The sequence below is a fragment of the Petaurus breviceps genome, unplaced genomic scaffold (assembly GCF_028583685.1).
Source record: "Petaurus breviceps papuanus isolate PSGF00001 unplaced genomic scaffold, PetGlider_PUasm1.0 224, whole genome shotgun sequence".
NCBI lineage: Eukaryota > Metazoa > Chordata > Mammalia > Diprotodontia > Petauridae > Petaurus > Petaurus breviceps.
In genome coordinates, this window is record NW_027185887.1 from 2,237,093 (window position 1) to 2,248,547 (window position 11,455).

An 11,455-nucleotide genomic window follows, 5' to 3' on the forward strand; every position below is an offset into this window, starting at 1 on the left:
ATATATATATATATATATATATATATATATATATATATATATGACTACAGTATTGCAAAAGGAGGTAACTTTGAAAGTTTAAAGAGCTCTGATCACAGCAATCACCATCATGATGTCATAACACTGATGATAAAGTATGCTTCCCAACTCTCAACAGAGGTGTGGCCAACTAGAGGTACAAAAGGGGACAGACATGACCAGTGGATGAATTTGTTTTGCTTGACTAAATCTATTTGTTAAAAGAGAGTACTTTCATTTTGTAGGATGCAATGATAGTGATATTAGAAAAAGAAGAAGAAAATCAATGCAACATTTATGTAAATACACAAGAAGAAAGCAGATGGAAATTCATTAAGAGTCACAGTGTTGTTACCATCAGGTTAAATTTAATATAAAATTTTAAAGTACTGTATCAGCAATGCCATATTCACAATGCCTATAGAGATTACAAATATGCTGATATAATTATCCATCACAAAATACTTCAGGTTGGCCATTTGGGGAAATAAACTAGAAAATTTATTAAGATACCAAAAGACTGAGTCCCAAAACCAGAAAGTGAAAGCCATCAGAGTAGTTATGATATTGGCACAGGTAGATAAAGTAGAAAGCACCCACATTTTCAAGCCTTTAAAACAGAACAGGCTACCTCAGGCAAAGGTCCTCCTCTCCCCACTCACAGCAACCACCCAGCGTCCTGGAAGCACGCTCCCAGCAGCTCCAGCCCCTGGCAGTCCTCAGCAGGAGTCCTTAGCAGAAAGTCCTGCTCCCAGCAGCTCCAGCCTCTGGCAGTGCTCAGCAGAGGTCCTAACTCAAAAAAAAAAAAAAAGGCAACCGCCACCAACTGCCAACCACAGGACCGTTAGCTCGGCTTTTCACTTTCTCTTGCTCTGCTATGTCAGCACGTCCATGGGGCATGGGAGATCTTTAAATCCCATAACCCTTACAAGTACATCATTCATAAGAGAGGTCTGTGGTTTAATATATGTTCTTTCATTATGAAAATGTTTATTCATTGACAAACTAGATTTGTTATCTTATTAGGTTCATAATTATTTTAAAAAGTGTTTTGGTATTTTTTTTATTTTTGATTTTTAAGGAGTCTATAGTCTCCTCCACATTATAATGAAGAACAGGAATGGGTAAAGCTTTCCTGGAGGTCCTTATCTGTTAAGTAGTGCTGTCTAGAGGAGTAAATGAGGGAAAAATGTGAGGCAAAGTTTTGAATCAAGTAGTAAATTCAGAGCCAATTTGAAAACTACCTCTAATCAAGGGCAGGTTGCTTATCCTTTGTGAGTCTCAGTTTCCTCAGCATCATAATATTGTAGCACCTCCTCACAGAGATATTATATGAATCAGATGAAAGAATATTTATATATTTCCCCTGTTTTCATATTGTTTATGCCCAACAAGAAGTTTGTGATGACTATGTTGATAATGTCTTCTCTGAGGTGACCTCTCTTTCCTGGAGACCAATTGATTTTGCAGGTAACTATATTTGCCTTAGGTTTTGAGAGACAGAAACAATGATAGCTGATGTTTTATATGGTGTTTTGTTATTTTAATGTTTCTTTACAGTCATAATTTGCTATGCTTCTCACAATAATCCAGTGGGGGTGAGTCCTACAGAGAGTATAATCCCCATTTTATAGATCAAGAAACTGTGGCCCAAAAAGGTCAAACGATTTATTCAGGGTCACACACCTAATAAATTCCAGAGGTGTATAGTTTTATAAAAGAATTAAAAACTTAAAGCATCATTCTCTTCGCTTTTTAATCTTGCACCAATGCCCCTAGACAAATATATTCTTCTGGCATACTCACTATTAATGGCACAGTGGTTAGAGGCCTAGACCTGGAGTCAGGAAGGCCTGAGTCCAAATCCTCCTTCAGAGACTGAGTAACTGTGTGATCCTGAAAAAGTCTTTTACCTTAACTCATTCTCTGTTTCCTCATCAGTAAAATGAGGATAATAATAGCAGCTACTTCACAGAGTTGTTGGTAGGATTGAAAGAGACAACATATGTAGAAGGCGTTGTAAACACTGAAGCACTATATCAATTCTGGTTAAAAATAATAAATGTAATGAAAATAATAGAGCATTAATAAAGCAGTATGTATTAGGAGATGTACTGAATGATGAGAATAAAAATATAATCAAATAAAAAGGCCCTCCTCTCAAGGAACTTCTATTCTATTAGGGTTTTCTTGTTGTTTCATTACTCCAGTTATATCTGATTCTTTGCAACTCCATTTGGGGTTTTCTTGGCAAAGATACAGGAGCAGTTTGCCATTTCTTTCTTTAGTTCATTTTACAAATGAAGAAATTAAGACAAAGAGGGTTAAGTGATTCTTTTCCAGGGTCACATAGCTAGTAAGTGTCTGAAGTCAGATTGAACTCAGTGATGACTGATCTTCCTGAGTTCAGGCCCAGTAGTTAAGCCACTGAACAGCCTAGTTGCCCACTCTAATATGGCAAGACAACCTACATTAGTAGTGACCAAGGAATGTTTTGTACAAGAAAGTCAAAGAGAATAGAGATTGAAGTCATAGGAAAAAAATGATTGGCACATTCTTTCAAGAAACTGTAATGTTAATTTGAATACAGTTCTCAGAACTAGAGGTGGGAATGGGAGAATGAGGGTTGGTATGCATGGCATAAAACAGAGCTATCTGGGAAGTGGTATCCAGGGTGTAAGATTAGGATGATGAGGTGAATGCTCAACCAATCAGAGCCCAGGGTCACAATGGCAGATATTTTAGTTTTGAACGGAAGGGAGAGAATTAGAGTACAAATAGAATATTATGGCAGAAGTTATTAGAACAATATTTGATTGCTTGAATTCAATGAATCAGAAGCAATACTGAAATGAGACTTTTGAATGAAATATCAATGTAGCTTCTATGGAGCTAATTAAGAAAGTATGAGAAAAGGTCTATTTTGCCTCTTAATATTTCAGAAACAAGACTTCTAGAATGACTCTAGACTTCTAGAATGACAACTGCCAGGTTTTGCCTATGAAGTCCTATGTACTTGCTTGACTGGTCAAGAAAATAATCCCTTCCTGGTTGTATAATTGTGTGTGTGTGTGTGTGTGTGTCCTTCTGGTGAAGGTAGCATTTCTTTTTTTTCCTCCTAGATTTTTAGTAATATTTCTTGTTTTCATATTGGTTAGATTTCCCTCTGTATCCTTTCCATTTTGACAATTACAAAAAGTATTCAAAAAAGAAGAGCAAGAGAAAAAATCAGCAATCAATACATCAAAAATTCTGACACTATATACAATTTACCACAGTCATCCCCATTCGAATTTGCAAAGGAGGGAGAGGAGGAAGATGAGTAGAACATTTTCAAATGCAAACTAATATAGGGGAGTCAGGTAAAGCCTTGGTATTTTTTCAGAATTTCCTATCGCTTCTTACCTGAAACCTAAAATGCAAGTATTTCAAAAGAGCTTGGGAAAATACAAAGGAAACAGGAGCATCATGCTGAATGTCATAGCATAAATTTCTGATTTTTGTTACATTTCATATAGTCAGCCGAAGAGTCTTATGCTTGGGACATAACTGTCTGTCATTCAGACTTGACCTCTGAATCTTGTTAACTAACACTCGTAGGGGAAGAATAGTCATACAACCACAAGGAACTAGGTTGTACAGACAAGGGCAATGAGCAGAGAGGAATTCCACCAAAGGTGAGGATAATATACCTTTGTTTCTTCTAGAATGTCCTGGCAGGCTCAGTCCCACCAAATGAAGGAAAGCTCACTAAAAATTTTCTCTCACCTTTTAAACAACCCCCAAACTCATCAGTTCTATGAAACAGTCTAGGTATATGAAGTATTGACTAGTCTTTTTTGTTTTTTCTTCTCAAAGCAAGATACCTTCTCCTGCCTTTTAATTGTCAGCACTTGGTAGCAAGGATCTGTTGTTTGTCTAGTACAGATCATCTTTGGGGCATTGCTGTGTACATTTATAGCACTTTATATAGAACAGCCTTACTGAAATGAATACACTGGTATGGTGTGGGAAGTAACATATCCCAGATCTGACACACTTACTACAGCTTCAGGCTTCAAGAGCTGACAAGAATTCCACCCCTCCCATGTCTCCCAGAGCAGGGAAACATAATGAAGTTTATGCTATGCAACATATAAAATCCTCTAACTACAACACACAGTGACTATCATTCTCAGCAAGAGATACTATTCAGAGTGAGAATAAAGAAATTTTCTTTTTGTGCCATTTGTATGGCAGACAAAGGGAACCAAATATGACACTAGTTACTTAAATGCTCCCATAAGGGCCAATGTTTTAAAGGGTGTTAATGATGAGAAAGGCATTTCCTGGGTTTGATTCATTCAGATTTGTGATGTTAACATGAAGGATAACATTTATGCCTTATATACTACTCTCTTCTTTATCTTTATAAAGAGTCTTTTCCTTTGAAAAACTATTCTTTCCAGAATAACCTCTTCAAGAACATTTAGTTATTATTATTAGAAATTGTTATAGTAATAAATTATATTTTAAACATTTTATTAAATGTAATTCTCATGTACTTAAAATAAATTGCAAAGCCGGCTATTTTCATGCTATTTAATATATATAGTATGACACAATGTGCTTTTAATATATTTAATGTTATATGCTTTAAAAATGTAAGTGTGCTGTACTTTTATGAAACTTACTTTATATTCCTCTCTATATGGAAAATGTATTACTTTTTAATATGGGTTCATTGTAGAGTGCCATTAGGAAATAGAGCATGGTGCTTAAAAGTGGTAACTTTCAGAATTTAAGTACATTAAATGTGGGGGGAGGGGAAGAAACTGCATTATAGTAACATCACGCATCTAATTGAAACTGACAAAAGCAAGGGGAGAAATCTCCCATTGACATTGTAATGGCACTTGCATTTGCATTGACATCATAACAGTTCTAATGCAAGCAGATGAGACACTTCCACTGACAAAAAAAGACTTCCCCCTGACATCCTGTCGGTTTCCTCATTTCTTTGGACATGCTATCACTGTCATTCAAGATGAAGATAAAAATATTATGAAAAACATCTTCAGTCAATGCTTATTAGATACTTTCCAAAATTGAAATAATGTGGCCATCCTCAAAACCTCCTTCCTTAAAACATCAAGAAGGCATTATGGGAGTCTTAAAAGATGGGTATAATATTTACTTCTGAAGCATTTAGGATAGTGTATTAAAAGTTATGATTTTCAGAATAATTTCTTGAGAGAATCTTTCAGGTGAGAAAAGATTATGGGTTATTTTTTTGAGAAACAAATTATCCAAAATCTAGGACACCATGAAGTGAAATCAAAGATGTCATTGATTAAGTGGATCTCAATGGAGACAAAGAATTCATGCATGCTTCCCTAGGGAAGCTACATCTTTATTTACAAATGTAAAATGAAATGGGGAATAATTCAGAATGAAGTGACATTTTCACCTGAATTATCACCTTGATAATATAAAGGAATGTACTGTTTTTCTTCCAATTTTCTAAACAATCATCTAAATTCTCCACTTTAATTTATTTGCATAAGCACAACTATCATCTGTGTGTACTTAGTCTATGAGAGGATGGGGGAGGCAGTAGATGTGATGGAAGGAGGCAATGACTCACACTGGAGACCTGGTTTCTGGTTTGGAATCTTCCACTAACTCAAAGTGAGACCACAAATAATTTATTTCCCTTCTCTGGGCCTCTTCTTTTTTATCTGTAATGGGAGAAGTCTGTTAAATTATTTTCAAGGTCTCTTCTAGCCTTGTGATTCTCTGACCATCTTTCTTGAAGAATTATGCATAAATAAAGGAGAAAGAAGAATTCAGGAGTTGCCACAAACCAAATTATAACATTGGCTCATCATTGCAATAACTGATATCTAACAATCCAGAGGAGGAAGAAATCTTATCTGCCTTGCTCATTTGGATAAAGACCTTCCCAGAAAAGAGAAATAGTTCATGACAAATTTAAAGGCTAATATAGTCTTTTTCATTATAAAATCATTATTGTCCAAAATCTTTACTACTTTAAAAAAACTTACCATAATATGACTCATAATTTGAGCATATGTTCACAGTAGAAAGACTATTTAAAAATAGAAAAATGTATTGGAGTAGATCAATATCAAAACCTGCAATATTCATAGAAATTCTTTAAGGTCTAGAAAGCATACTTTATTGGACTCCAGTAATAATTTTCTTACTGAGAAAAATATTAAACTAGGTATCATTATTATTGTTATCAATCAGTGTGCTTGCCAGAGAGACCATCTAACACAGGAGAATTCAGGAGAAAAGTAACATTTCTCATTTTCTCATTTCTCATACATGTTCCACATGATACTGTAGCTTTGCAGGAATACTGGCCTGATGTCATAATAGGACAGGATGCACCTAAGTCTTGTTGAAAGAAGAATAGGAAATGAGGCAGGGTGGGAAGAAATCAACCTTGAAAGGAAAGGTGAAACCACAGCCAGATTTCCAGAGAGTAGTCCACAAATGAAGAAGTTCATTTTCAATCAGGTCAAATATTTGCCTGAATAAGGTACAATGTTGAGTCTTTGGATTTCCTGACAAAGAAGTTTCCCCCCATACACCCTTTTAATAATGCTTTTAAAACTTAACACAGTGTACAATTTCATATGAACCCAACTTAAACCATGTCATCATCACTACCAGCATTTGAAAATACTTATTTGGTAAAATGAATGTTCAAGATATTGAAAAGCAAAGAATTAAAACAAAAATGGACTCTCATCTAGGCAATTATTAGTCAGCTTTTAAAAGTTGTCTTCGAGCTGGGGGAGCCAAGATGGCGGAGTAGAAGCACAACCCTCCTGCAGCTCCGGCTTCCACCCTCCCCAATCCATGTAAAAAGGGGACTCTAAACAAACTTTGGAGCTGCAGAACCCACAAAATGACACAGAGAAGCTAACCTCCCGCTGAGAACAGCCTGGCAGGCCGGCAGGAAACGGCCAGCGCAGCACTCTGGGAGCCGAGCCCAGCCCCACAACCAGCCTTTAGCCCCAGGGCGGGCCTGACCAGGCGCCAGCCAGAGGGACTCCAGATCAGCAGCAGCTGTGGCCATTTCCAGATTTATCAACACATAGATGTGAAGGACAAGGTGAGAGGCCAGTGCATTCTGGACTTTGGGACCCAGTAAGTGGGAGTGCTTGGCTTTTACCCCCGGGGCGAGAAACTGCTGAGACACCAGCACAGCCTGCCAGCACCACGTGGCAGCTTCAGCTCCTGGCCTGCAGAGTGTAGGGGGACCAAGCACCAGTCTGAGGGGTCATCGCTCTTGCTTTAACCTGCTTGGATCTGGATTGCAGTCTAGGGTGGAGGTCCTGGGGTGTGTGTCCAGCTTGCCAGAGCGTGTGGAGACCTCAGAGAGGGCACCCATCTAATACCTCCGGCAGCTGAGAAAACCCCAGCGTGTGGGACGAAAACTCCCCTGTCTGGTGGCAGAGTCCTACTGTGGCAAAAAGCCCAAAAGTCAAATCATTGAGTGGCAAAATGAGCAGGCAAAGGAAACAAAGCAGACAGAAGATTCCAACATTACACTCCTATTTTGGGGATAAGAAGGAGCAAGGCATGGAACAGGAGGAAATCAGTGAAGTCAGAACTCCTGCACCAAAAGCTTCAAAGGAAAATACAAGCTGGTTACAGGCCATAGAGGACCTTAAGAAGCAGATAAGAGAAGTGGAGGAAAAATTGGGAAGAGAAATGAGAACAATGCAAGAAAACTATGAAATGAGAGTCAACAGCCTGACTGAAGAAAATAATACCTTAAAAAACAAACTGACTCAAATGGCAAAGGAGGCTCAAAAAGGCAATGAGGAGAAGAATGCCTTAAAAAGTCGAATTTGCCAGATGGAAAAAGAATCTCAAAAGCTCACTGAGGAGAATCATTGCTTCAGAATTAGACTGGAGCAAATGGAAGCTAATGACTTTATGAGAAATCAAGATGCTGTTAAACAGATCCAAACAAATGAAAGAATAGAAGGCAATGTGAAATATCTCGTGGGAAAAACCACTGACCTGGAAAATAGATCCAGGAGAGATAATTTAAAAATTATTGGACTGCCTGAGAGCCATGACCAAACTAAGAGCCTGGAAAGCATCCTCCAGGAAGTTCTCAAAGAAAATTGCCCTGATGTTTTGGAACGAGAGGGCAAAATAGAGGTTGAAAGAATCCACCGATCACCTCCTGAAAAAGATCCCAAAAAGAAAACTCCTAGGAATATTATAGCCAGGTTCCAGAATTCCCAGATTAAGGAGAGAATATTACAAGCAGCCAGGAAGAAACAATTTGAATATTGTGGAAACACAATCAGGATAACCCAGGATCTGGCAGCTTCTATACTGAGGGATCGAAGGGCCTGGAATGTGATATTCCGGAGGTCAAGGGAGCTGGGATTAAAACCAAGAGTCACCTACCCAGCAAAACTGAGTATCCTGTTTCAGGGGAAAATATGGTCATTCAGTGGAATACAGGACTTTCAAGCATTCTTGATGAAAAAAACAGAGCTGAATAGAAAATTTGACATTCAGATACAAGAAGCAAGAGAAGCATGAGAAGGTAAACAGGGAAAAGAAATCATAAGGAACTTATCAAAGTTGAAGTATTTTTTTTTAAGCAATTGGGGTTGAGTGGCTTGCTCGGGGTTGCACGGCCAGTTGTTGTTTCTGGGTGTGGTGCTGGGTGTCTGGGCCCGGATTTGATCCGGGTCATCCCGGCACTGAGGCCGGTGCTCTTGCTTGCTGAGCCACTTGGCCAAAGTTGATATTAACATTCCTACATGGAAAAACAATAATTGTAACTTATGAAACTTTTCTCAGTAGTTGAAGGGATTAGAAATATATATATTATATATATATATGTCTTTATATGAGGGTATGCAGACATATGAATACATATGTGAATGTGTGTATATATGTTTACAGGTATACATAGATAGAGGGCACGGGACCAATTTAACAGGAAGGGATGATACTTAAAAGGTGAAATTAAGAGGTGAGAGGGATATAATGAGAGGAGATGGGGAGAGACAGAGTGGGGCAACTATCTCACACAGAAGAGGCATGGGAGTCTGGGCCCGGAGGAGATCCGGGTTATCCCGGCACTGAGGCCGGTGCCCTTGCTTGCCCTGCCACTTCGCCCAAGTTGAGAGTAAGATTCCCACATTAAAAAGGGGAAATCACCCTCCAGGAGAATGGGGGGGGGGAGAGGATGTGAAGGGGGATGATGGAAGGGAGGGCAGGCTGGGGGGGAGGGAAGTTGGAAGCACCCACTTTTGAAAAGGGACAGGATCAAAGTAGAGAATAGAACAAGTGGGATGTGGGATAGGAGGGAGGGAAATATAGTCAGTCTTTTACAATATATCTCCTATGTTATTGTTTTGCATTAGCCACACATGTACAACCTATACTGAACTGCTTATCTTCCCAGTAAGGGTGGGTGATAAGGGAGGAAGGGGATGAATCTGGAATTCAAAGTTTTAAAATCAAATGTTTAAATATATATATACTATTATCAATATTGTTTTACATGTAATTGGGAAATATAGAGATCCACCATGCCCTACTGGAAAAGTTGAAATGGGTATGGGAGAAAATATGGGAGAGAGCAGATCAGAGGTGGGGATATCCTGTGGGACTGCTGTTTTGGGGGGATGGGTGGGGGAAAAACGGGGAGAAAATTTGTAACTCAAAATCTGGCGGAAACGAACGATGTAAATCAGAAGTTAATAAAGCATTAAAAAAAAAGTTGTCTTCGAACATGTTCAATAATAGAATATTAGAACTGCCATTTTGTTTTCATAAAATGATCTACTGAACTAAACTCAGAGCTTCCTGGAGGCAGCAAGCATCTCACATTTCTTTTGTATTACTTACAGTACATAAAATTGTATGATGCTAATAGAGAATCTTTAATAAATGCATGTTTATTTAAAATGACATTCCCTCACTTTTGCCAAGCAAGTATCACTAGGCCCTAAAAATGCTTTTCTTAAATTTGGGGGATTTTGTTTGTTTAGATAAACTTGTTCTACTTCCACATAGAAACTAATTTATTTTATATTTTAATAATAGTTATTTACATAACACTTTGATTTCTGAAAAGCATTTCACGTTTGATGTCATTTGATTGATCCTCATAAGGACCCTGTGAGCTAGATGTTATCATTATTACCATTTTACACTTGAGAAAATTGAAGCAGGTTAAATGTCTTGCCATGGTACACAACTAGCAAGTTCTCAATAGAGAAGATAAACTGAAGTCTTTTTTTTTTTACCGTAGATCCAGGGATCTTTCTATTATAATATACTGTCTCTTATAAAGATGCATGAAAAGAAGTTGTTGCAAGTTAAGAAAGAAGTTGAATAAAAGCATTTGAGAGAGTAGAAAAACAGATGGATATAATTCTCTTTCACAATCATATGAATTACTGAATCTGCATACTTCAAAAACTTGACTAACAGAATATAAAGCAATTAATGAAATGGAGTAAAATCTTGATTTTACCTATTTCTATCATATTGATGAGTTGCTCAAACTTAGAAAAATCATTTTGCCTTTCAGTAACAAAAATAAAACTATATAAATATGTACAATGAGTTCTGATTGATATATCATTCTATTAACAAGAACTTTTGCTTAATTGGTATTTTTACACAGTATATTCACAATTCACATAGCACAATGCTCTCCACACAGTAAGTATTTGATGAATGTTTGTGATTGTCACATATCTATGTTCATGATGATGATCAGAGGTGCAATAGTATCCCAATGTACTTTCTGAATCACACATAATATACCCACATCCACACCACACACACTAAAACAGAATTGTTGCAAGGAAACTATTTGATAAATTAGAAAAACACTATATATTTAGTAAATTAGAAAAACTCTAACTCAACCTAGAAAAAAGCAAAGCTGACCAAACCAGCAGCTCAGCTCACTTAATCAGATGCTCCATTGTCCAAAGTGGAGTTTATGGCAACGTGGTTCAGTTTTACCCTTTATACTAGTTCATCTCCACACCAAAGCAGCTCAAGGGTCCCTTTGCTTTTTTTTTTCCCTAAAGCTAGAGGTGGCAGCAGAGAGCATCAAGTTTAAAAAAAAATACTTTTTCCAGTTCTAGATGGAACTTCTGAAGGGCAATAACTGCTACTGGAACTCTTGGCCAATGAAGTAATGTCTTTCTATTTCTCTTTTATTAGCCTACTGCTTCTAACTCTTACAAAGCAGTTTTTCAATGCTACTTTCACCTTCTCTCTCTCCCCCACTCCATTCTCTTTGATTCTGTTCCTGCTTCCTTTCTACTTCCTTTTGCCTCCTCTGCTGTGTCTTCAATGGCTTAAATGAGAGGTCCATGTAAGGGTTATGGGATTTAAAGATCTTCCATGCCCCGTTGGACTT